Source organism: Loxodonta africana, chromosome 12 (genome assembly GCF_030014295.1).
Source record: "Loxodonta africana isolate mLoxAfr1 chromosome 12, mLoxAfr1.hap2, whole genome shotgun sequence".
NCBI lineage: Eukaryota > Metazoa > Chordata > Mammalia > Proboscidea > Elephantidae > Loxodonta > Loxodonta africana.
The window spans coordinates 76,906,899-76,931,084 of NC_087353.1; the positions used below are offsets into that span (position 1 = coordinate 76,906,899).

Below are 24,186 nucleotides of genomic sequence, written 5' to 3' on the forward strand. Positions count from 1 at the left end.
AAATAAGTCAATCACAAAGAATAAATATCATATAATCTCACTTTTATACAAAATATACATACAGAAACCAAAATTCATTGGTGGTTACCAAGGATTTGGTAGGGCGGGGGGAAGATTCACTCTCTAGATAGTAGACACTTGTTGTTTTTGGTGGTGGGAAAGTAACACCTCACGTAGGTGAAGTAAACACAGCCTGACCAAGGTAAATGATGTCACTAAGAAGCACACAGGAAAAAAGGATGTTTTTGGCAAATGCTAAGACATACATAATTTTGCAGCAACCAAAAAAATACATGTGTGGTTACACACGTATGCATGCATGTACATATGTGTATACGTATGTGTGTATGTGTATGTGTGTGCATCCATATGTATTCATACGCATGATAAGGCACAAAGGCAGCACATTTACAGAGTCTTCTAGGCATAACCAAACACCTCATGGGACAACTCAGTCATTGGCATACTATCATTCATGAAGTTTATATTCTATATCCCCGTTTGGTGAGTAGTGCCTAGGGTCTTAAAAGCTTGCGAGTGGCTATTATATATTGGTCTCTTCCTGTCCAGAGCAAAAGAGGAAGAAAGAAACCAAAGACTCAGAGAAGAAACCAGTCTACAGGACTAACAGTCTACATGAACTATGGCCTCATCTACCATGAGACCAGAAGAACTAGATGGTGCCAGGACTCCTTTTTAAATGAGATAATCCATGTCAAATGCTCTGCCCAATACCAGCTCAAGAATATATTCAGTAAGTGTTAGCTTTTATTATAGTTGCTGTTATCATTATTGCAAAGTCAGTGACAGAATCAAATCTTCCTTCTCCTCGAAGAGGGCTCCTTTCATCAGCCAGCCCTGATCTTCCATGGCAATTCAGGTGTGTAGGACTCCCTAGAGGAGCCCTGGTGGCGCAGAGGTTAAGCACTCAACTTCTAACCAAAAGGTGGGGGTTTGAACCCACCAGCCGCTCCATGAGAGAAAAATGTGACAGTCTGCTTCTGTAAAGATTTACAGCATTGGGAACCCTATGGGGTAGTTCCACTCTGTCCTATAGAGTCGCTAGGAGTCAGAATCGACCCGAAGGCAATGAGTTTTTGAGAGGACATCCCAGACACCCAGCAGCAGCTCTCCTGTTCTCACAGTAAGTCACTCTCTCCTCTCCTGCCTCAGCTAAGTGGCATAAATGGGTTGACGGAGGCAGGAACAAGAAGAGTAAGGAGAAGGGAAAGGCAGGAAAAGAGAAAACAAACCCACAAACCTGGAAAGCTGACTTTCAAAGCACAGTTGTAGCTTTGGTTGTTTACCACAAAGATGGAAGACAGTAACTCTACTGAGCCCTACTCAGCCTTATGCTGGACTGATATCAGCCTCCAGCTTTTCTCCCTCAATCTCAGCTCTAACTGCTTCTGCCTCCCCCTTCCTTGTTTCCTCTCTGCACATTAGCCTCCAGCTCCCTCTTCCCCTTTGCCAGCTCTGGCTGCTGTTCCTGGGATGGGCTTGGCTGCCTGCCCAACCCTAGGCCTGGAGTAGGTACTGCAGGCCCAGAGGGCAATCCCAGAGGCAATCCCAGAGGCTGCAGTCAGTGTGGATGCTCTAGCTCCAAGGGTATCAGGCAGCTGTTCATCTCTTAGGCAGTTCCATTAAATGACAACCACAGAGTGGCGTCACTAGGGTTAGTATCACCCAGTGTGGTAACTCATGGTATCACCCGCCCCACGGACCTCCTCCTATACCAGACTATGCAGAGTCCTTAGTAATGTTTTTGTACTGTTACTTGTAAATCATAATTTCCATATGTCACTGAATATAATGACAACAGAAATGACATAAACAACTATTAAAACTAAAATTATACCTTTAAATTACAATATCATACACATACCCTAAATATATTTACATTTACATAGTTTCCTGAGGTTAAAGTGGTGGGGTGAGCAGGGCCAACTCTGCAGGAGGAGGCGGCTGGCTCACTGGGCAGTTACATCCTGCTGCAGGGGCTGGCAGAGCAGCCACACCGGGGACCCAGGCCAGCAGCCAGGCCATGCCAGCAATGCCCCTGCTCAGGGACAGACTGCGTGGCCAGTCCAAACTTCAGGGCTCTGCAGACTCAAGGCTGGCACCCACTTAAGGTTCTGCCCTTGGCTCACAGCTCACACCCGTGCTGAGCCCACACCGGGATGGGGTTGGGGCAGTGCTACAGAGGGGCAGTGGGCCACCCGCTGGGAACCCCCCACCCCGTGCCCCAGGCTTGACAGACCGCAAGAACCAGCAGAGGTGGATGTGGGCCAGGAAAAGCCGAGCACTGGGGGACACTGGTATCTTCCTTTCTGATGCTGTCACCTGGTGCGGTCACATCCCCCTACTGATACCACTGCAGCCATGCAAGTCCCTGTCCTCTAGGGACTTGTTATCTACTGCTGAGACAGAACTGCCTCTTATGAAGCAGAACTCTGCATGGAGGGCTAAACCATACAGTGCAAGTGGAAAGGGAAAAGGAGGGACAAGTGTGGACTGGCATTATGGGAAGAAATGCAGCAGGACGGGGGAGGAAGAACCAGTATCTGTGTTACATGGGGCTACACACTCCATATGCATCACTACCTTCAAACTTCACAACCAGCCTGGGAAATGGGCTGCTCTGGCTTTTACAGATTAATAAACGGAGGTTTCTTAACTACTAAGCAGTAGGACTAGGAAATGAAGACAGCTGTCAGACTCTAAAGCCCACACTGTGGGAAGTGCTCACAGAGGAGGTAGGGCTTGTTTGTTTGGACCCTTAAATGACTGGTTGCATAAAAGGAAGGAAGGGGAAAGAGGGCTGATGTGGTCAGTTCATGTCTACAGGTGATTTTAAGAAATGTATTACTAACAGTATTTTTTAAATAATTACTTACATTTATTGAGCATTTACTGGGTCTATCCTAGCACTGTGCTGAGGACTTAACCCGACAGTCACATTTAATCCACTACAACCCTATGAGGGAAATGATAATCTTCATTTTACAGATGGAAAAACTGAATAGAGGTTAAGGGATTGGCCTGAGCTCACACAGCCAGTATATGAGGGAAAAGAGATTCAGGTGGTCTGATTGTAAACTGTTCGCTCTACATTGTCGACCTTGCTACTGTTCTCTGCTTTGACTACGTGCCAGCACGTACCCCTTCCCTGAGGAGGTAAAGATGGCCGAGGATGAAAACATACATCATCAACACCTAAGTGCAGCCCAGAAGTATTGACTCAATGAAAACATTAAACTCCCAGGAAACTTTCCATTTTGGTCCAGGATCTCCCTGAACAATGTGTGCCCCTGAACAGTCACTTAACCTCTCTGAGTGTCTCTGACCCCAACATTGAAGTGAGGGGTCTGGACTAGTCCTTCCAAGAGGCCTAATATTCTAAGGTTACTTCAATCTTTTTGGCTTCCAAAGAGAGTAAAGCTCTAATGTAGCCCACCCAAGGACAGGCACTTTGCCTCCTTAGTGAAATGCATGTACGGCTCACATGCCTCCTTGCCTGGGCCTAGCAGAGCCAAGGAAAAATAAGTCCGAAAGGAGAGAGAAAGCAGGGCTACTCCAATCTGAACAAGGGTGATACATAACAGTGTTGGTGCAGCCTTCTCTCTCCTGCATCACCATACTTTGCTCTCTGCAGGGTGAGCAATGGGTCCTGACATATGGAAACCAGACCACAGCAAGCTGGCCCGTTGCTGCAGCTCGGCGGGTCAGGAAGCGGTGCAGAAGACTGCTGGGATGGCTGCTGCTGGGGAGCCTGTCACCCAAGTAACTGCCATGTGAACCGAGGAGCTAAAAAACAGGAGGAAAATGCCGGCACCAGAATATACTGTCAGCATGGCACTCAAGACCTACTGAGGCTTCTTGAGAGAAGGGACCAACCCAACCCACCTCTCCATTCTGTTTCCATTTAGAGTCTATTCAGGAGCAAGAAGCTGCTGACAAGATACTGGTGTTTCTACACAGCAGCAAAAAGAAACTCATCTTTTCAGCTCTCATCTAAACCATTTGTAGAGCTAGTTGGATGCATGTTTTTATTTCTTACTATATATGCCAGACACCCAAAGGCCAGAGAACACAAGTACATGAATTCCTCAGACAGCTTTGCTCCAGCTGCCAGAAGCTGAAGCGGCAGTACTGGCAGAAGCCATTCCCCCTGGGGAGTCTCAAAGCGAGACCACAACAGCCCCTTGATCCCACCTCGCAGCCACAGACTCTGAATGGCCTGAGAAAAAGATGGAAAATGGGTGGTGTCCATTTGTAAACCACTTCCTAGAAAGTGAACTTACAAAAATCACAAGGAGGAAAGACTGAGAAAGCATTTTAAATGCAGTCACTGCCGTCACTTGGAACTTGGACTTCAAAGATCACCTTTGGAGATTAGGTCTTACCCGGAGCTACTTGGGAGGGAAAGCTGTTTCCTCTGCCAAAGCAAATGAGACCCGTCTGCTTCTATTTTCATGCTTTTGAAAGACTTTTTGTCCTAAAATGTACTGCAGCAGCAAGCTAAGACAGCAGTTCCATTTAGGGTTGGGTAGGAACATACGACTTTTCTAATTCAGCCAATCTCAAAAGTGCAAAAAAGAGGGATGGAGGGAGGGAGAAAAGAGGATTTTTTTAAAAGAAAATATACCAACTGGTTGTATTTCTGCAAAATAATATTAGGTCACGTGACACTGAGCACAAAGTAATTTTCTTTTTCCTTGTAAAGTATACTCACTGTTCCTTACCTTACATATTTCAAATATATTAATAAGAATATATACCCAGTTGAGGCCTGAGGACTGAAGCCAGTGTGGGCTGGCAAGAACAAATGTTGTATGCCATTGAGTCGATTTCGACTCACAGTGACCCTATAGGACAGAGGAGAACTGCCCCATAGGGTTTCCTAGGTTGTAATCTTTATGGGAGCAGTTTACCACATCTTTCCTCCTGTGGAGCAGCTGTTGGGTTCAAACCACCAATCTGCTGGTTAGGAGCAAAGTGCTTAACCATTGCACCACCAGGGCTCCTTGCTAGAACAAATATTACTTGCCAAACACAACCAAGCCAACACACACACACGTGCTAAACTTTCCAAATACCAAATAATGAAGCATTTTTGGTCTCTGGGTTCCAGAGCTATGTTTAATCCCACAGGACTCAAAATAAACAACAAAAATGGGCCATATTGTTTTACTGAACAACACTTGAAATACTTTTTGCTGTCACTATTGAAAGGATCTCAGGTGGCACAGTAATTAAAGCACTCAGCTGTGAACCAAAAGGTCTGTGGTTTGAACCCACCAGCCGCTCTGCAGGAGAAAGGCAGCAGTCAGCTTCAGTAAAGAATATAGTCTTGGAAACCCTACGGGGCAGTTCTACTCTGTCCTATAGGATCCCTATGAGTCGGAATCAATGCCAGTGGGTTTGGCTTTTTGGCTTGATCACTGTTGATCTGTGCAGGTCTGACTACCTACTTATGCGCAAACGGGGCATTGTTAAGGGGCGCCAGATTTCTAGGTGGGCCGCTCTATTTATTTCTGCACTATCTGTGAATCTGCGCTCCGAGGTCCTGGAATAAAAACAGCATGCCTGCTACACGCTGTATCTCTGGTCTTGTGCTTGCAGCTCGTTCTCCTCCTCTTAGGAGACAACCTCATTAGATCCTACTGAAGGTAAACCACTGATGAGGCACTAATACCCCCCTTCCAGGGAGCATATGGATACCAGCCACCCTGGAAGTGTACCTGAATGTAGCTGATTAGTGTTCAAACACCCAATTACCACATCAACTGTTCACTTTTCAGTCACCTTTGGAGTCCAGTAGTCAGCAATTGACTGAAAAAAACATTAACTGGAGATGAGGTTAGGTTTCTGCATTTAAGTAAAAGGGAAGGCAAGAAGGGAAATTGTGAAATGAATCAAAAGACAAGGAAGGAACCCAGTACGAAGATGATAAATGATAAAAGATAATAAAGGGGCACCTGAATGTCCACAAATGCATAGATGTGGCTTCTAGAGTCACATTTCCTCTCAGTAGGGCTCAGGTTCATCACATGTAACTAATCCTCCTCTTAATGTTCACTAATTCTTAAAAAAAAAAAAAAATTAAATCCATTAAGACCACATTGACCACTCTTTTCCTAGAGGCCTGTGATGGAGGTGGGCTGATAATGCAGAGCAGACAGGAAGAGCAAGAGGACAGAGAAAAGACCTGCACAAGAAAAGAATATCTGCTTTCAATCAATCAGCAAACGGTCAGAGAGGTGAGGTTACTCAGGCTCTCTTTCCTGGGGCCAAATTCAGAAGTATTGCATACTTACTCTGTAAAGTTTAGAAAATACAGACAGATATCAAGGAAAAAAGTTACCTAGTACCCCAACACCTACAGTTAATGTTTTAGAACATATCCTATCAGTCTTTTATACACATAAATACATACATATACATGCTATGCACATGTGCCTTGTAAACACAACTGGGGTCACACTGTACATCCTATTTGGCAACCTTTTCCACTGAATGCTTCTTCACAAAAATTCTCTCCTCACAGAGCTTTTAGAAGAGCAGCAATTCAACTATAGTGTTGGAATCACTCTATTTCACGTCTCATTTATATCCTACGATCCAATCTGTCAAAATTTGGTAGAGCACTGTATGGCGGGGGGGGGGAGGTTGAGACTCCCTATAGTAAAGCATGTTTAACAGCCAGATAAATACTGCATTGAATGGAGGTACCATAATTTATCAATTTAAATCTCTCGTTGGACTTTTAGCTTGCTTCCAATAGTTCATTATTATAAACAGTACTCCAATAGTTCATTATCATAAACAATGCTAGGAAAATAAACCGAATATGCAGCTAAAAATCAGGATATTTGTATTTCCTGAAAATAAATTCCTACAAGTAGAGCCAATACATCAAAGGATATGCTATATATATATCTCCAATGTGACTTCCAAAAAAGTAGTGTCAACTTATACTAGTAGTGTACTGAGGGTATGTATTTCTCCCAACACCTTCTTGTAGTATTTGCCAACTAAGTCAATTTCTTTAAAAAGAAAAAGTAATCCTTACAAAAAGCACATAAGGCATTAAACTTAAGGAAACATATCAAACAATCAAATAAGGATAGAAGATGGGTAAATAAAGAGACTACTTCACTGTGAATACTATCAACAATAAAGGAATCCAATAATGATTCTGGCTCCAAGGATTTTTAAGAAAGTTTTGTTAAATAAGGGAAAACAGGAAAAAAGATTAACTATAAGGACATCTTTCAATTATATCTAAATTTTCCAAATTTATTCTTTCAAAAGAAAATGCCATCACCCCCCCGCCAAAGAAAAAGATGATGTCTATATTTAGGTCTAGTAAGTAACAGTCTCCTTACCATGGGTTTAACATCAGGGGTTGTGAAGCCTCTAGCCCATGGACTAGCTAGAACCTGACTGATTCACATCCACAGGGAGCAAGAGTCTCATTCAAAATGGACTGTGGAACCCTTGGACAGGGCTAAGGGCTGGATGTAGCCCACAGGCTTATTATATGGACTTTCAAGCTTCAGATGGGGTCAGAGGGTATTAACACCTATAACAGACACTTGTCTGCCTCCTCAGTATCCAGGCTCGCCACTGGGTGATAATGCAATTTTCACTAGGAGATCCCTCTCCTTCACCCTTGGCCACGTGGCTGAGTGGAGTTCATAATGAAATGTGTGAGTCAGGTCCACCAAAGCCTCACATGACCCTGGCTTCAGTGACTGGATTAGGGATAATACAGGTGCCCTAAACTAGCCATACTGAATCTCAGCACTGAAAACAGAGAAGTTGGAGCTGCTATAGTATCTTACCAGAAAAAGAGGAGAATCTGGAGCCATCAGGGAAAAGAATGATGCCTACCAAAGGACCACTGTGAGGATTAAATCATCCCTTCTATTCAGATACATGTGGAACCCAAAATGCAACCAACCAGTGGAAAGCAGCTCCAAAAGACAAAGAGAAGCTGAGTTTTGAAGGATTAATGGCACCCTGAATCCAGCTGTACCTGAAGTGAGATCAAAGTTTGAGCTTCCATTATGTGAGCCGATAAATTGCCTTTTTGCATAAGCCAGGTGTCAGGTTTTCTGTCACAACAGAAAGAATTCTCATTAAGACACAACAGGTATGTCACTCAGATCCATCTACTCACACATCAAAGAAAGAGAAGATCTAATAATACCTAGATGTCCTGATGCATGGTCCACGACCAATTTACTAGGCCACAATTTCTTTCTTTCTTTTCTTTAAGGCTTCAAAAAATGCTTTATTGAAAATTGTGGATTTGATTACAGGAATCTTGTTATTTGTCTTTTTTTTTAATAATTTATTTTTTTGGTTGTTGAGAATATACACAGAACATATACCAACTCAACAGTTTCAACGTGTATAATTCACTGACACTGACTACATTCTTGAAGTTGTACAACCATTCTTACCCTCCTTATCCGAGTTGTTCCTTCCCCATTAACACAAGCTCACTGCCCACTCAAGTTCCTAACTAATTTTCAGAGTTGCTGATGTCAAACTGATCCTATATAGATAGATCTTAAAAGTACAATGCTCAAGGCAGACATTCATTACCAGTTAAACTATTCTTTGGTTTTAAGAAGACTGCAGTGGATATTTTTGGTTTAAGGTTTAAACATTATTTCAGAACACTAGTTTCAGGGGTTCATACAACCTCTGTGGCTCTAGAAAGGCTGGATTCCAGAGAATTTGAAATTTTGTTCTACATTTTCCCCTGTGTTCAGGATTTTTCTATAGAATCTTTGATCGAAATGTTCAGTAATGGTTGCTAGGCACCATTCAGTTCTTCTGGTCTCATGGCAAAGGAGGCAGTTGTTCATGGAGGCAATGAAGCCACACATTCCATTTCCTTTTCCTATTCCTGACTTTCCTTCCTCTGTTGCTCCAGCCTAACAGAGGCCAAGTCTTGTACCTTGGATGGCCACTTACAAGTTTTTAAGACCCAAGGCACTACGCAATGAAGTAGGAGGTAGAACAGAAGCACTAAATATGTTATTACGCCAATTAACTAGAATGTCTCATGAGACGATGACCCTAAATCTCCAAACTAAGGAACCAAATCCCATGAAGTGTTTGGTTGTACACAAGTAGTTTCAGCAGCTACTCTTTTTTTTTTTTTTTTTTTGTCATTGTTGTAAATATATCTATCACATAGCTTTTGACTAGGCCACAAGTTCAACCCAATATATAAAGGGAACTCATGGCTGAACTACAGGATCAACGATCCCCAGTTCATCCAAGCTGTAAATTCCATCATAACTGGGTGGACCACAGCCTTGAAACGCCCAAGGAGCACTTCTACTCTGCACACATGCGATTGCCATGGGTCAGAACTAACAACAACATGACTAAAAAGCTGAAAGAACTTTTCCAATTGCAATTTTACAAACTTAGGCCTCCTTCAAGTAGATCTACCACAGACTACTCAAAGGTGTTTTTTGTGTTGTGTACATATTTCCTGCCGCTTTCCTGTTCCCGAGGACGAATCTCCTCCAAGCATTCAGACACCATGTGAAAGGCTGGGAACCAGAGCTTCCGGAAGTCTTCCTCTGGGCAATAATAACATGATCAATCCTCTAGCTGAAACAGGTATTTCATCTAGACCACATCCTATGAAACTAAAAGACCAGACCCGACCAGAACTTGACTACCTTCTTGGTTTCAATTACTATCCCAGAAACAACTTCTCTTTGATTTTAAGGGCTGAGGAGCCCATTTAGAAAGTGTTCAGGTTTCACAGACGGTGACAGAAAATGCTCATGCTTGTGTCTCTATCGGAAATACATTCCCCGCAGGGTGAAACTTGAGGGCCCAAGGCTTGGGCTTTGCTTTTGTTCTGTAACAGTTACTGATTTCAGAAATGCACACTCATATGCCATGAAGCCCCAAGGTATATTAACGTGTAAAGATGTGCAGATAATTAAATACAAACCAGAACTCTGTACCTGATGGAAGGCATCGTGCTGTTATAGGCTTTGCAAAGGAAGACAGCTGATGATTGTGCCCAGTTCCTCGCCTACTTCCCGCCCACACTGACCTGCCAAAACTGTTGCTGCCTAATGGCCACTGCAATCCTATTAAAACTTTGCCCTAGCAGCCAGGCCCTATTTTAAGAAAACCCAGTGTGAGAACATTTAAAAGCAGTAGCACCATAAGCTCTGTTGGTCAGCAACACCTTTGAGAACCTGATGATAGCTACAGACCCCAGAATAAACGGTATATATATATATATACATTCTCTCTCTCCCAAATTTTGCATCCACGGGGTCCATGAAATTACATGGAACTTTTCTGAGTTGTGTCAGTGTTTTGGCTGTATTGCAAGCACATTCATTCCCTTCATTAAAAAAACAGTTGCAGAAATATTGCAACTCCTATAGCTACACCAGTAGTTGTGTGCCTTCCAGGAAGGACAGGACATGCTTTGGTTGCAGAATGACTGGGTTTGCACAGTCTGTCGGATCTCCAGCATATACTTAACCACCATGCACCCTCAGTTTTCTCATCTCAAAATTGGGAAAATAACACTGCTTCTATCAATGGTTCAGTGTGAAGACCCACCACCTCAGATGGGTCTCAGGTCAATGTTGAGCTGTTTTCCTTGCCCGTCCAATCTCAAGTGCCATCTCACTCTGATCCAGCACAACAGTTCTGTTTCTTCACAGCACATATCACTCTCTGAAATTCTTATCTGTGGACTTCTGTATTGGACACCAGAAAGTAAGCGTCACAAGAATAGGGATTTTATCTGTCCTATTTTATCCTATGCACCAATGCTACCAATGCTGCCAACAGATGCTTAATAAAGATCTCTTGAATGAATAATAATCACTGATGCTTACTAAGCACTTATTGCATACAAGATACAAGTCTACACACTTTAAAAGTATTAACTCCTGAGTTAATAAATGATGTATTTATATTCGACATGCTTAGCAATGTCCCTAGCACAGTTACCAAAAAAAAAAAAAAAAAAACCATTGCCACTGAGCCGATTCTGACTCAGAGCAACCCTACAAAACAGAAAACTGCCCCACACGGTTTCCAAGGAGCAGCTGGTGGATTTGAACTGTCAATGTTTTGGTTAGCAGCCGATGTCTTAACCACTATGCTACCAGGGCTCCAGTATACAGTTAGAGCTCAATATATGATAACTATTAATACCAACTGTAATTATTATTAATATGATGTTAACAAATACTCAACAGCAAAGGAGTTGAGTCCTAAGGATGCAGAATTCAATTTCACATCTCAAGAGCTGGTTTCTAAGGTCCAATTTCTCCTGGACCCCTTCCAATATCCCATCACATTGAGAAAGAAGAAAAAACAATGTCGCATTGCTCCAATTATTCCCTACCTCATCAGCATCTCGGCTAATCTGATACGAACATGGCTCCTTAGCCAGCAGTGTATGGCTCTGTCTCTCCTCACTCCACAAGCTAACTTTCACCTTAAACATAATGAAAGCCAAAACGTGAAGCTGAAACAGGGAGGTATTCATCCTGTCATGCCTCTTTGTGACCTGCACCTCAGCCCCTTGGAAAAAAATTCACATTATTAACAGAAATCATGCCTGCCTCTCATTTTAGCAAGGACGTAAACCCAAAGGGTTTATTCAAGCCATGGCCACACAGCACTCTAGATACTCCAGGGGTTTACCAACCTAGTGCATTCTAGTGAAAACTTTTCTGGTGCCAGTCTGCATCTTCCCCACCTCAATAAACAAAGGCATCGTATCTAAGGCATTTGGAGATGCAGGAGCAAAAGCCAGCAGCTTTTCTGAATACTGCATAGTGCTTGTTTTAAATAGGGATTCAACTGCTTAAAACACTTAAAAGGACTCAAGAAAAGCTGAATACTTAAACACTGCCAGTTTGTATTTCTTGAGATCTCTTATGCCAGGGTATTTACTGAAACTTATGACATGGTGGCTTTCAACTCCGAGGGCTGGAGCATGTTCCTTGTCAAAGAAGATAGGTGATATGGGCCATCAAAGTCCTCCATCTCTTTAGAACAACTGCAGACAATGGCCTGTTTCATATGGCAGCAGGAAAAGGCCAAGAACTGAAGTCCTAGTCAGGGCCTCCAAAGCCAGACACACTTGCCAAGAAAGCAAAGAGCAGATTCCACCTCCACTGGCTGGCAGGCCCCCACATTCTGCTTTAACCATGTGAAACAACCAGCCCTTGCTCTCCCCGCCTCCAGGCCCAGTTATGATATTTGGGGTGGACAGAGAATAGCAACACCAGCGACTTTTTCTAGGAGAGTGTTTTTTAAAAATAGAGCTTCCAAGTTTAGGCCTAAAACTGAAAAGAAAAATAGCCAGAATTAGAAGCTTGTTTTAACACAATACATTGAAAATTACAAGTTTAAGCACTGGTAGCTGGGGAGGCAGGGGGATCACACCACCACATGATTTCTCAGTGAGTCACAGAAGATAGTACAGGCTTGTTTAATAGCGAGAGTCCAGCGATAGCATTAGGAAGTCCAGTTGTGTCAGGTGATGGAAAACCAAACTGACACTCCACCTGCATCTGTTATAGCAGTGGCAGGACGGGCACAAATGAGCTGCAGCTGTGACTTACAAGACAGAAATATTAATAAACCTCTTTTGAGGCTAGTCAAAGAGGGTATGTTTGAAACCCTGAATATGACTCACTTTCACAAGTTAAATCAGTTTAACGGGGGGAAAAAAAACCTCTAATAATAAATCACTAACTGAAACATTTCTGGATTTCTAACATCCATTCTTAACATACCTTTGTGTCAAAGCAAAAGCCAAGTGCAGGCTACTAACAGCAGATTGCTACCTTTTCGGTTAGGAGACGCACTCTGATGGAACTAGATGAGAACAACAAAAATTAATCTTTAGGCCTAGATGGATGCTGTCATGATAATAAGATAATAAAGACCTCCCCAAAGGGCTTCTGGGTACCATAAATTATATAACAAATCCCCTTCCGCCAGGCAGCCAGGATTAACTCCTATTCCCCCAGGTTACTAGAGTATCACCAAAGGGCTTATCAAAATGAGAAAGGCATTATCCACCATCGCTCTGCAAAGTCGGTCATCCTTCTCACTACAAGCCAGCTTGCTGACATCAACTACTCACTGTAAGAGAAGTCAACATAACAATCTTAAAACAACGTTGATATCTGTTTCTTCAAGGCCAAAGCTTAAAAAAAGGTGGGGCGGGGAGGGGGGAATAATTCATTAATTTCTCCCCTAGTAAGTTCTTCTGATTGAATTGTTTATAAAGCTTCTGTTATGAAACAAGGCTTGAATGGATTATACATTACTTACTCTTATGGAACATAAACATTCATGGCTCCCAAGCAAATTGTCAAAAATGATAAGTATATGAGGAAGGATATTGTTGTTTTGGTGATAGTTTCTTAGAAAGCTCCAAGAAGGCAGGCAGTGTGTATGGTAACTTGAAAAGGGCCAACCAGACCAAACAAATACTTTCTAAAGAATCGAATGAAAATAAGCACCTATTATGGAGCCCTGATGGCACAGTCGTTAAGAGCTTTGGCTGCTAACCAAAAGGTCAGCAGTTCGAATCTACCATTCGCTCCTTGGGGCAGTTCCACTATGAGTCAGAATCAACTCAATGGCAACAGGTTTGGTTTTTTGGTTTATGTGCCTAGTACATGATGTCCTTCTCCAGGAACTGGTCCTTCCTGATAACATGCCCAGAGTACGTAAGTCTCATCATCCTTTCTTCTAAGGAGCACTCTGGCTGTATTTCTTCCAAGACAGATTTTGTTCGTTCTTCTGGCAGTCCATGGTATATCCAATATTCTTCGCCAGGACCGCTATTCAAAGGCATCAATTCTTCTTCAGTCTTCCTTATTCACTGTCCACCTTTCTCATGTATATGACATGACTGAAAATACCATGGCTTGGGTCAGGCACACCTTAGTCCTCAAGGTGACATATTTGCTTTTTTAACATTTTAAAGAGATTTTTTGCAGCAGATTTGCCCAATGCAACACATCATTTGATTTCTTGACTGCTACTTCCATGGGAATTGTGAATCCAAGTAAAATGAAATCCTTGACAACTTCAATCTTTCCTCTGTTTATCATGATGCTTATTGGTCCAGTTGTGAGAATTTTTTCTTTCTGTTGAGGTGTAAATCATACTTAAAGCTGTAGTTTTTTATCTTCGTCAGTAAGGGCTTGAAGTCCTCTTCACTTTCAGCAAGCAAGGTTGTGTCACCTGCATATCTGCTTGGTAGAGGAAGATCCTCAATGAGATGGACTGACGCAGCGGCTGCGACAATAGGCTCAAACACGCCAATGATTGTGAGGATGGCGCAGGACTGGGATGGCGCAGGACTGGGCAGTGCTTCGTTCTGTTGTACGTGGGGTTGCTATGAGTCAGAACCAACTTGACAGTACCCAACAACATGTACCTAGTGCACTGCACATATCTACCTACCTAAACAGTTATTGCTTTTAAGCAATAACATTCACAAATACTACAGTATTTATTTTCACAAATAATATGCCCACACATAACATGTGGAAACTAGCATAGCATGCTTATGAAAATAACAAAATAACGTGGGGGGGGGGGTGGGGTGGGTGTTGCGCAGCTGGCAAAAAGTATAATGTGCTCATTACTGGGTAAAAACATAGTACCTAAGGTTTACCATGTTCCAGGCATCATTTTCAAAACATTTTCATACACATCAACTATTGCAATAATCCTTATAATAATATCCTATGAGGTAAACATTACTATCACATTTTATAAATGAGAAAACGAAGGCACACAAAGTATAGGTAACTTGCCTAAAGGCACACAGCTAGTAAGTGTAAAGCCAGAATTTCTCAAAATTAAATGTTTTTCAAAGCTATTTTTTAAAAAAATATGGAGGTTTAAATTGCCTCTCTCAAAAAGCACTACAAATGCAATCCCTATCAAAATTTTGACAGCATTTTTTGCAAAAACAGAAAAGCCAATCCTCCAATTCATATGGAACTACAGGGAGCCCCGAATAGCCTCAGCAACTTTTAAAAAGAACAGAGTAGGACTCAAATTGGCCGATTTCAAACCATTCTATAAAGCTACAGTAATAGAAACAGCATAGTACTGGTATTGGAATAGGCATACGGACGAAAGGAATAGAAATTGAGAATTCAGAAATAAACCCATACATCTAAGAATGAATGATTTCCAACAAGGGTGCTAAGTCCATTCATTGGGAGAAAATTAGTCTCTTCAACAAATAGTGCTGGGAAAAATGGATCTGCACAAGCGAAACAGTAAATCAGAATAACTCACACCATATATGAAAATTAACTCAAAATGATCAATGGCCTAAATTAAGAACTAAAACCATAAACTCGTAGATGAAAACATAGGAATAAAGCTTCAGGACTTGGTTTTTGACAATAAATTCTTATATATGATACCAAAAATAAGAGCAACAAAAGACAAAATTGGACTTTATCAAAATTAAAGCTTGTGTGCATCAAAGGACTTATCAACAAAGTGAACAGACAACCTACAGGATGGAAGAAAATATTTGGGAACCAAATATCTGATAAGGGTTTAATATACAGAATACGTAAAGAACTACAACTCAACAACAAAAAGACAAATAACCCAATTAAAAAATGGGCAAAGGGCTTAAAAAGACATTTCTCCAAGGATGTGCAAACGGACAACAAGTACATGAAAAGATGGCTCAACGGCATTGGGAAAGTGCAAATCAAAACCACAATGAGATGGCATTTCAAATGCATCAAGACGGCTATTATCAGAAAAACAGAAAACAGCCAAGTGTTGGAGAGGAGGCGGAGAAACAGGCACCCTCATCCACTGCTGGTGGGAATGTAAAATGATGCAGCTGCTTTAGAAAACAGTTTGGTGGTTCCTCAAGAAGTTAAACACAGGATTATCATATTCCCAGCAATTCCACTTCTGAGTATATACCCCAAAGATTTGAAAGTAGGGACTCAAATACTTGTACACCAATGTTCATTGCAGTACTATTCACAATAGCCAAAAGGTGGAAACAACCCAACTATCTATCACATATGAATGGATAAACAAAATGTGGTATATCCATACAATGGTATTCAGCCATAAAAAGACACGGAAGTCCTGATACATGCTACCTGATGGATGGACCTTGAAAACATTACGCTGAGTGAAACAGGTCAGATACAAAAGGACAAATACTACGATTCCGCTTATATGAAATACCAAAACTAGGCAAATGCAAAGAGATAAAAGTTTATTAGTAGTTACAAGGGGCTGGGGAAAGGTGAGAATTAGGAGTTGTTACTTAAGATGTATTGAGTTGGTCTGAGGTGGCACCTTTTGGAAACAGTAGTGATGGTTGTACAACATAGTGAATGTACTTAATGTCACTGAGTTATAGAGTTAAAAATGGAAATATTTATACATATTTACCACAATCAAATAAAATAAAGGATATATTATAATAGGTTTTTCTTGGTTGTTTTGGTGCGAACAAGCCTTTCAGTAGCTGAGAAATGACAGCTTGGACTAATCCAAGGGCTTGCAAACTTTAACTGTAACCTTTAATGAGAAATACATTTTACATCCTTACCCAAGATACACAAAAATACGCCTATAACTGCCACAAGTTTCATGAAGCAATTATTTATGCTTACTTCTATGATGCTATTTCTTTAAAAAAAGTTTTTGTTGTTGTTTTTAATTGTTGTCTATAACCCACTAATGAGACATGACTCATCTTGAAGACAAACTTGAAGGTTTTATTGTGCCAGACACAGTGCCAAGCATTTTACATTCATGATATTGTTTAAACCCCACAGCTATGCCATGAGGTTTGTACTCTTAATATCCCTAATTTACAGATAAGGAAACAAGCTCAGAAATGAAGCAACTTACACAAGTCCTTACTCTGTGGCAGAGACAGTGGAGCTCACCAAACATTTCATCTGCTCTCCCAGTTTGCCTGCCTCCTTTCAGTTAGGTGGGGCAATATGACTATTTCTGGCCTATGATACTTATGCCTTCCAGGTCCAGGCATAGAGCTGGTACATGACACCCCTGCCACGGTGACCAAGACAGTACAGATGGTATAGTAGAAGTTGGTGGAACCTACATCAACCTGGGTGGGTCTCTAACTGTGGAGCAGACCACCCTTCCTCCTGCCAACCCATGTGGGACATGTGGTATGAGTGAGCAATAACTTTTATTCTGATTAAGGCAAATTTTCTAAATTCTAACTCCTGCACTTAAAAAGTGTCTCTCCTCGGTATTTCCACAGTGAGTGACTTAGTTCAGGCCCCTGCCACCTTTATTACAACACCTTCACAAATGGTTTACTTACTCCCAAGATTGCTCCCTCCAATCTCTCCTGCACACTGCTACAGGGGTGATATTTCTAAGATGCGAACACACACACCTCTACTGAAGATAATTTAATGGTTCTCCTTTACCTACAGAATAAGATCCAAACTCAGGAAGGTATACAAGGCCCTTCTGGATTTTGCCTCAACTTCTGTCATATTCCCCTCTCCTGAAACACCTGCTACTCACAGCGCGGCATTGCCTATTCTGCCTCTACCGTTTTACACATGCTCTTAGCACTGCTTGGAAGGCCTCCCTATTCCCCAGTCTTGGTCTTTCAAGCCTAATTCAGATTTTTTTTCTCCCTCAGGAATCCTTCCCTGGCTCCTAAAAGCAGACCCAGAGCCTATCTGCCCCTCAGCACCTTCATTTATAGCAGTGATTTTTTTTTTAACTTCTAAATTTTATTTATTTTGTTGTGGTTGTTGAGAACATACACAACAAAAATACACTAATTCAACCATTTCTACACATACAATTTAGTGACAATGGTTACATTCTTCAGTTGTGCAACCATTCTTACCCTCTTTTTCTGAGTTGCTCCTCCCTCATTAACATAAACTCACTGTCCCCTAAGGTTCCTAGCTAATCTTTTGAGTTGCTGTTGTTAATTTGGAAACCCTGGTGGCGTAGTGGTTAAGTACTACAGCTGTTAACCAAAAGGTCGGCAGTTCGAATCAGCCAGGTGCTCTTTGGAAACTCTACGGGTCAGTTCTACTCTGTCCTATAGGGCTATTATGAGTCAGAATCGACTCGATGGCAGTAGGACTGGAGGGTTGTTAATTCGATCCCATATAGACAGTTCTTAAAAGAGCATAATGCTCACGGCAGACCTTTTTCACTAGTTAAACTATACTGCTTGGTTTTAAGAAGACTTCAGGGGATATTTTTGGTTTAAGGCTTAAAGATTATCTCAGGGCAATAATTTCAGGGGTTCATACAACCTCCATGGCTCCAGAAAGTCTAAAGTCCATGAGAATTTGAAATTCTACTCTGCATTTTCCCCCTCGTGATCAGGATTCTTCTATGGAATTTTTTATCAAAATGTTCAGTAATGGTAGCTGGGGACCATCCAGTTCTTCTGTTCCCATGGCAAGCAATTAGCCACACATTCCATATCGTCCTCCTATTCCTGACTCTCCTTCTTCCTCTGTTGCTCCAGGTTGATAGAGACCAATTGCTGTGCCTTAGATGGCTGCTTGAAAGCTTTCTGGATATAGTTTCCGAAGATATTCTCCCAGTCAGTAGCTTGTCTTTTAATTTTTTTTGTAAAGTCTTTCTATGAACAAAAGCTTTTAATTTTTATGAGGTTCCATTGATTGACTTTGTCCTTTTGTTATTATAGTAGACAATCCATTATTGAAAGCTAGGCCTGAAAGCATTGCCCCTGCTTGTTCTTCCAAGAATTTTATGGTTTTAGTTTGCACATTTAGGTCCTTAATCCATTTTGAATTTGTTTTTGTGTATGGTATAAGGCATGAATCCTACTTCATTTTTCTGCATGTGGAAATCCAATTTTCCCAATACCACTTATTGAAGAGACTCTTCTTTCCCTATTGAATGGACTTAGCATCCTTGTCAAAAATCAGCAGGGGTTTATTTCTGCACTCTCAGTTCTATTCCTTTGGTCTACGTGCCTATTGTTATACAAGTACCAGGTTGTTTTAATTACTAAAGTCTTATTAAAAAAAAAAAGTCTTATAGTATGTTTTAAAATCAGGAAGTGTGAGTCCTACTTTGTTCTTCTCTTTCAACATTGTTTTAGCTATTTGAGGGCCTCTTGCCATTTCATATAAAGTTGAAGATTGGTTTTTCTATGTCTGTAAAGAAGGCTGTCAGAGCTTTGATCAGGATTGCACTGCATCTATGAAACACTCTGAGTAGTACTGACATCTTAACAATATTAAGTCTTCCAATCCATGAACATCTTTGCATTTATTTACGTCTTCTTTAATCTCTTTCAACAGTGTTTTCTAATTTTTATTGTGTAACTACTTTACATCCCTGGTTAGATTTATTCCTAGGTATTTTACTCTCCTAGCTGAAATTGTCAATGGAATTGTTTCCCTAATTTCCCCTTCAGACTTCTCATTGCTGGTATATAGAAACCCAACTGATTTTTGTTTGGCTGACCTTGTACCCTGCAACTTTGCTAAATTCCTCTCTTAGCTCTAGACGTTTTCTTGTGGATTCTTTGGGATTTTCTATATATAGGATCATATCATCCAAGTATAGCACTGATACCTTTATAGCAGTGACTTTACAATCTAACTGTTCTTGTATCATTTTCCTACCAGGCTGCAAGGTCCTTAAGAACAAGCTCTACAGTAGGCCCTCCAACTTGGTGGAACGGAGAGCTGGCAACATATAAACACATTTCTTTTTCCTGAAACACCATGTATCCAATCCTAGGATCAGTCTTCAACAAAAATTCAGATTACACATACTTCACTTTGAATACAACAGTGAGAGCATTAAATTTGGAGGCCATATTTTTCCAGCTTAGAAGTTTCAGAAGTCCCCTATGAATGATTCAATCTCCATCTGAGAAAGTCGGTCCCTTGCTCATTTTGCCTAACTTGAAAACAAAAAAGTCTGGTTCTTCTTAGAGAGAAAATATCTTGCATCTGTTTGGATGCCTTGAATACTATTAGAAAGCTATGTTTTTAAAAGTTGTATTGTTAAGCTGCTACTGTAACCCAAGGCTTTCTTGCTTAAGCAAGCAGATTCAGAAGTACTAAATGCTGGAGACTGTCAGAGCTTTGTGTTTAGTTAGTCAACTTAAGCATATGTACACAGTAAAGCTATGAATAAGAAAATGGAAAAGCTTAAGACAAGCTGCTCAGAGGGAAGGAAAAACTGTTTTTCTCCAAATGGGGAAAAGGCAATTGGAAAGATTTTCACCTGTTGCATAATGTTTTATTATCTCTTCCTTCTAGGCCGAGCAATAGTTGAGAGCTGGAAACTCAGAAAAGCAAATGCTCTGATAAATTAAGTAATTTCAGTTTTTTGACTAGGGAGGTTAATGTCATAGTTAAAGAAAGTTTTCAATGAAGCATTTTTTGTTTTGTTTTGTTGTTGTTTTTTACTTGAAGTTACCACGAAAGTCCAAGTTTTCAATATCAGGAAATGGCTTTATTTTAGAGGTGAAAAGATTCCAGATGAAGTGAAAACAGGGCAGTCTGGTGTGGCAAGACAACAGTAAACTGTACTAGAAACATGTAGAGACTGCTTGAAAAGGTAATGAACGCTATCACCATGTCTGTATGTCTTTCACTGTAACTCTAAATTATATAATAATCTTTTTAAATGTGTGGTCTTGAACGCTTATACTTCTATGGAGATTACACTACCATGGAGATAATTATTTGTATGATTGGGAGAGAATACTCTTTCTTTCACGTGCTTCTAATCTTTAAAAGCCCAACCGCCCAGCTGCCCACAAAAGGTCTTAAACAAGACTCCTTGATCCGAGAGCAATTTCCCAATAAGAGAAGAAAATAAACAACCCCATTCTAGCTTTGCAAATCCTAGTCTACAGACCAAGGGCAAATATCACAATCCCTGCCCACTCCCTTTTAGAATTTATCCAGACTCATCAGCAATTATCTATAAATAATGACTAACCTCTGCACCAAGGGAAATGGATTTTGTGCTTCAGAAACCCCGCATCTAGCCTGAATAAGACAGTCTTGAGACTTTTACATCTAAGACAAAGGAAAAGTTGCTTGATTAGAGCTTAAGGAATAAAATCTGCTCAAAGGACGCTAGCTGCATATCATATATTAGATCTTAGTGGGCATGCAGATTTTTAATCCTGCAAAATGCAGCCTTGAGTAAAAGGCCTTTCTTTCCCTTTCCCAACGCACTCAAGAGCATAGGTCTCCTTTCTCAGGAAACAAGACAAGTATGAATGACAAAATCAAACCTTACCAAGTATGAGGACCCATGGCACGCAACACTGGATCACACCTCAGTTGGAAAACATGAGATCGTGTAGAAACCTTGTATTAAATAAATGATGTCAGAGAAAAATCTTGAGCTACACTGTTGTCATTATTTTGCTCTATTCTAATGTAATCTTGATTAGATAACACACGGCGCAGAAAAACAACAGGCTTGGAACCATATTTATAGCAATTTTTTAAAAACTACAGTTTGAAACATTAAACAATTTATTACAAGTAGTTATACCAACTCCATAGCCCTTTATGCTGAGTTAATTATAAAACAAGATCGCTTGCTGAACACAGACCAACAGCCAAATGTAGATAATGAAAGATGATAGTGTGAAGATACACAGAAAATGTCTAGGGACTGCAGGTAATTAAGACCTAAAAACAAACTTCAAGAAACCATAGACTACATCTGAAAGCGGTTTTCTTAGTTTTCTAATCGAGATTTCAGTTTTATTCTCAGGTTTCACTTAAAAAGAAACCACCCTTCACGATAGTTTGTTTCATTTCTACCACTACTCATTTTCCTTCTCAAGACCCCACTATGCTGAGTTATGAGCAATATGACAGAAAGTGAAACCAAATTTTAAATAAAGCCTGCTTCAGTGTTTAATTTCATTTTTGGGCACATAGCACATGGTCCCTTTAAAGTAATTATCAGCAAGAAATAAAGTATAGGTCAGCTCTTAAGATGGGGCAGAATACCTCAGTCTTCCCGGAGCGTGGGATTCATTAACTGGTTTCCTCCCTCACCAAAAGAACAAATCGGAACCCTAACTCACTCCTAATATGAAGAGTCACAACACCAAAGAGTGAAAGGAACTGAAGGTCTCACTATGCAAACAAACAGTTACCACTACTAATTCCTGTGTGAGGGATTTACATTAAACAATGTGGTCTTTGTCCTTGGTTCCTGAGATGACCTCTAAAACCTCAGGAAAAAAAAAAAACCTTCTGTTCCTGAGTCGATCCCTACTCACGGTGATCCTACAGGACAAGGCAGAACTGCCCCATAGGGTTTCCAAGGAGCAGCTGGAAGATTCGACCTTTTAGACTAGCAGCTGAGCTCTTAAGTCCTTTTTTATCTGTGAGGACTCCAGACCACACCTAATGGCTTATGCTAATGAGGTGATGTTGGGTGAGGGCTGGGCCATGCCAGAAAGACCCATCAGGTGATTGTCAGCCAGACTTCAGGGGAGGGAACTAGAGGTTGGGCTCAACCATATGGGCAATGATTGGCCTTGATAATGAGACTCCATAAGAACTCTGGACGAGACTCCAACATAAAAATCTGGACGTGGAAGCTCAGTGAGCTTCCTGGTTGGTGACAGACATTAAGGCACAGGGGGAGGGTAGTGTGTCCTTTGGGACACAGAAGCTCTGAGTTGGGAACCCTCCCAGAACTTGCCCCATGTGTCTCTTCATTTGTATCCGTTTTTGCTATAATAAAATTGTAATCCTACATAGAGTGCTTTCCTGAGGTCTGTGAGTTGTCCTGGAGAATTATCAAACCTGAGGAGGTAATAGGAATTCCCAAATTTGTAGCCAGCAGGTTAGAAGTGGAGGGGGATAGTATGAGACCCTGAGCTTATGGCTGACATCCTGAGGAGGTAGAAGGAACCCTAGAATTTGTGGCCAGCAAGTGAGGGAGGATAGTATGAGGACCCTCAGCTCATGGTTGGCATCCTGAGAGGGAACAGGGAACCCTTGAACTTGTAGCAAGCAAGTAAGTGAAGGGGATCTTGGGTCTTCCAAATTTTGAACCAAGAAGTCAGAAGTGAGGGGGGTCTGGAGACTTCCAAGCTTACAGCTGGCATCCTGAGTGGACAGAAGGAACCCTTGAATTTGTAACCAGCAGGTCAGAAGTAAAGGTATTGTGGGGACCCCCAGGCTTACAGTATCTAAAGTCTTAGGCTGACTTAGCAGTCTGAAGAACTATGTTCCTTTAACTTGTGAGATCTGACCTAACTCCAGGGGTTAGGGACAGAGGGAGAAATAACACATTTCCAGTTGGTGTCAAAGAGGATATTCAGAGTTAGAGTTAGAACTGGCCTCAGAGGAGGTAGATAGAGATACTGTTATGGATAGAACTGTGTCCCCCAACAACATGTGTTGTAAATTCTAAAGCCTCTACCTGTGGTTATAATCTCGTTTGGGAATGGGTTTTCTGTGTTGAGTTAAGAGGCTATATTAGTGTAGGGTGTGTTTTAAGCCAACCACCTTTGAGATACAAAAAGAGCAGATTAAGCACAGAGAAGCAAATTGAGATGGGGAAAGATAAGATGCCAACCTACATGAAGACCACCAAGTAGCCAAGCAATGAAAAAACAAAACCAAACCCACTCCCGCTGAGTCAATCTTAACTCACAGGAAGCCTATGAGTAGAAATCCCCCATAGGGTTTCCAAGGCTGTAACCTTTATGGCCACTACTCATCCATCAGTTTGTCCTACTGTGGTGGCCTGCATGTTGCTGTGATGCTGGAAGCCATGCCACCAGTATCTCAAATACCAGCAGAGTTACACATGGTAGACAGGTTACAGCAGAGCTTCCAGACAAAGACTGACTAAGAAGAAGGACCTAGTGATCTACTTCTGAAAAAAAAAACTGACCTGTGAACACATTATGACCAGCAGCAGAACACTGTCTGTTACAGTGCCGGAACATGAGCCCCTCAGGTTGAAAGGCACTCAAAACACAACAGAAGAGCTGCCTCCTCATAATGGAGTCGACCTTAATGATGTGAATGAAATCAAGCTATTGGGACCTTTATTTGCTGATGTGGCACAACTCAAAATGAAAAG

General features: G+C 41.3%; 1 protein-coding gene across 9 annotated transcripts in view; it reads right to left on the reverse strand.

The window, feature by feature from the left end:
• DCUN1D3 (defective in cullin neddylation 1 domain containing 3) overlaps positions 1 to 24,186 on the reverse strand; it is a 53,105-nt gene that overhangs the window by 13,736 nt on the left and 15,183 nt on the right. The window contains exon 3 of one of the 9 annotated variants that reach the window (XM_023558817.2): positions 10,627 to 10,766. The exons of the other annotated variants lie outside the window; for them this stretch is intronic. The gene's annotated coding sequence lies outside the window, so the exon portion shown is untranslated. The remainder of the gene's footprint in view (positions 1 to 10,626; positions 10,767 to 24,186) is intronic. 9 annotated transcript variants of the gene reach the window in all.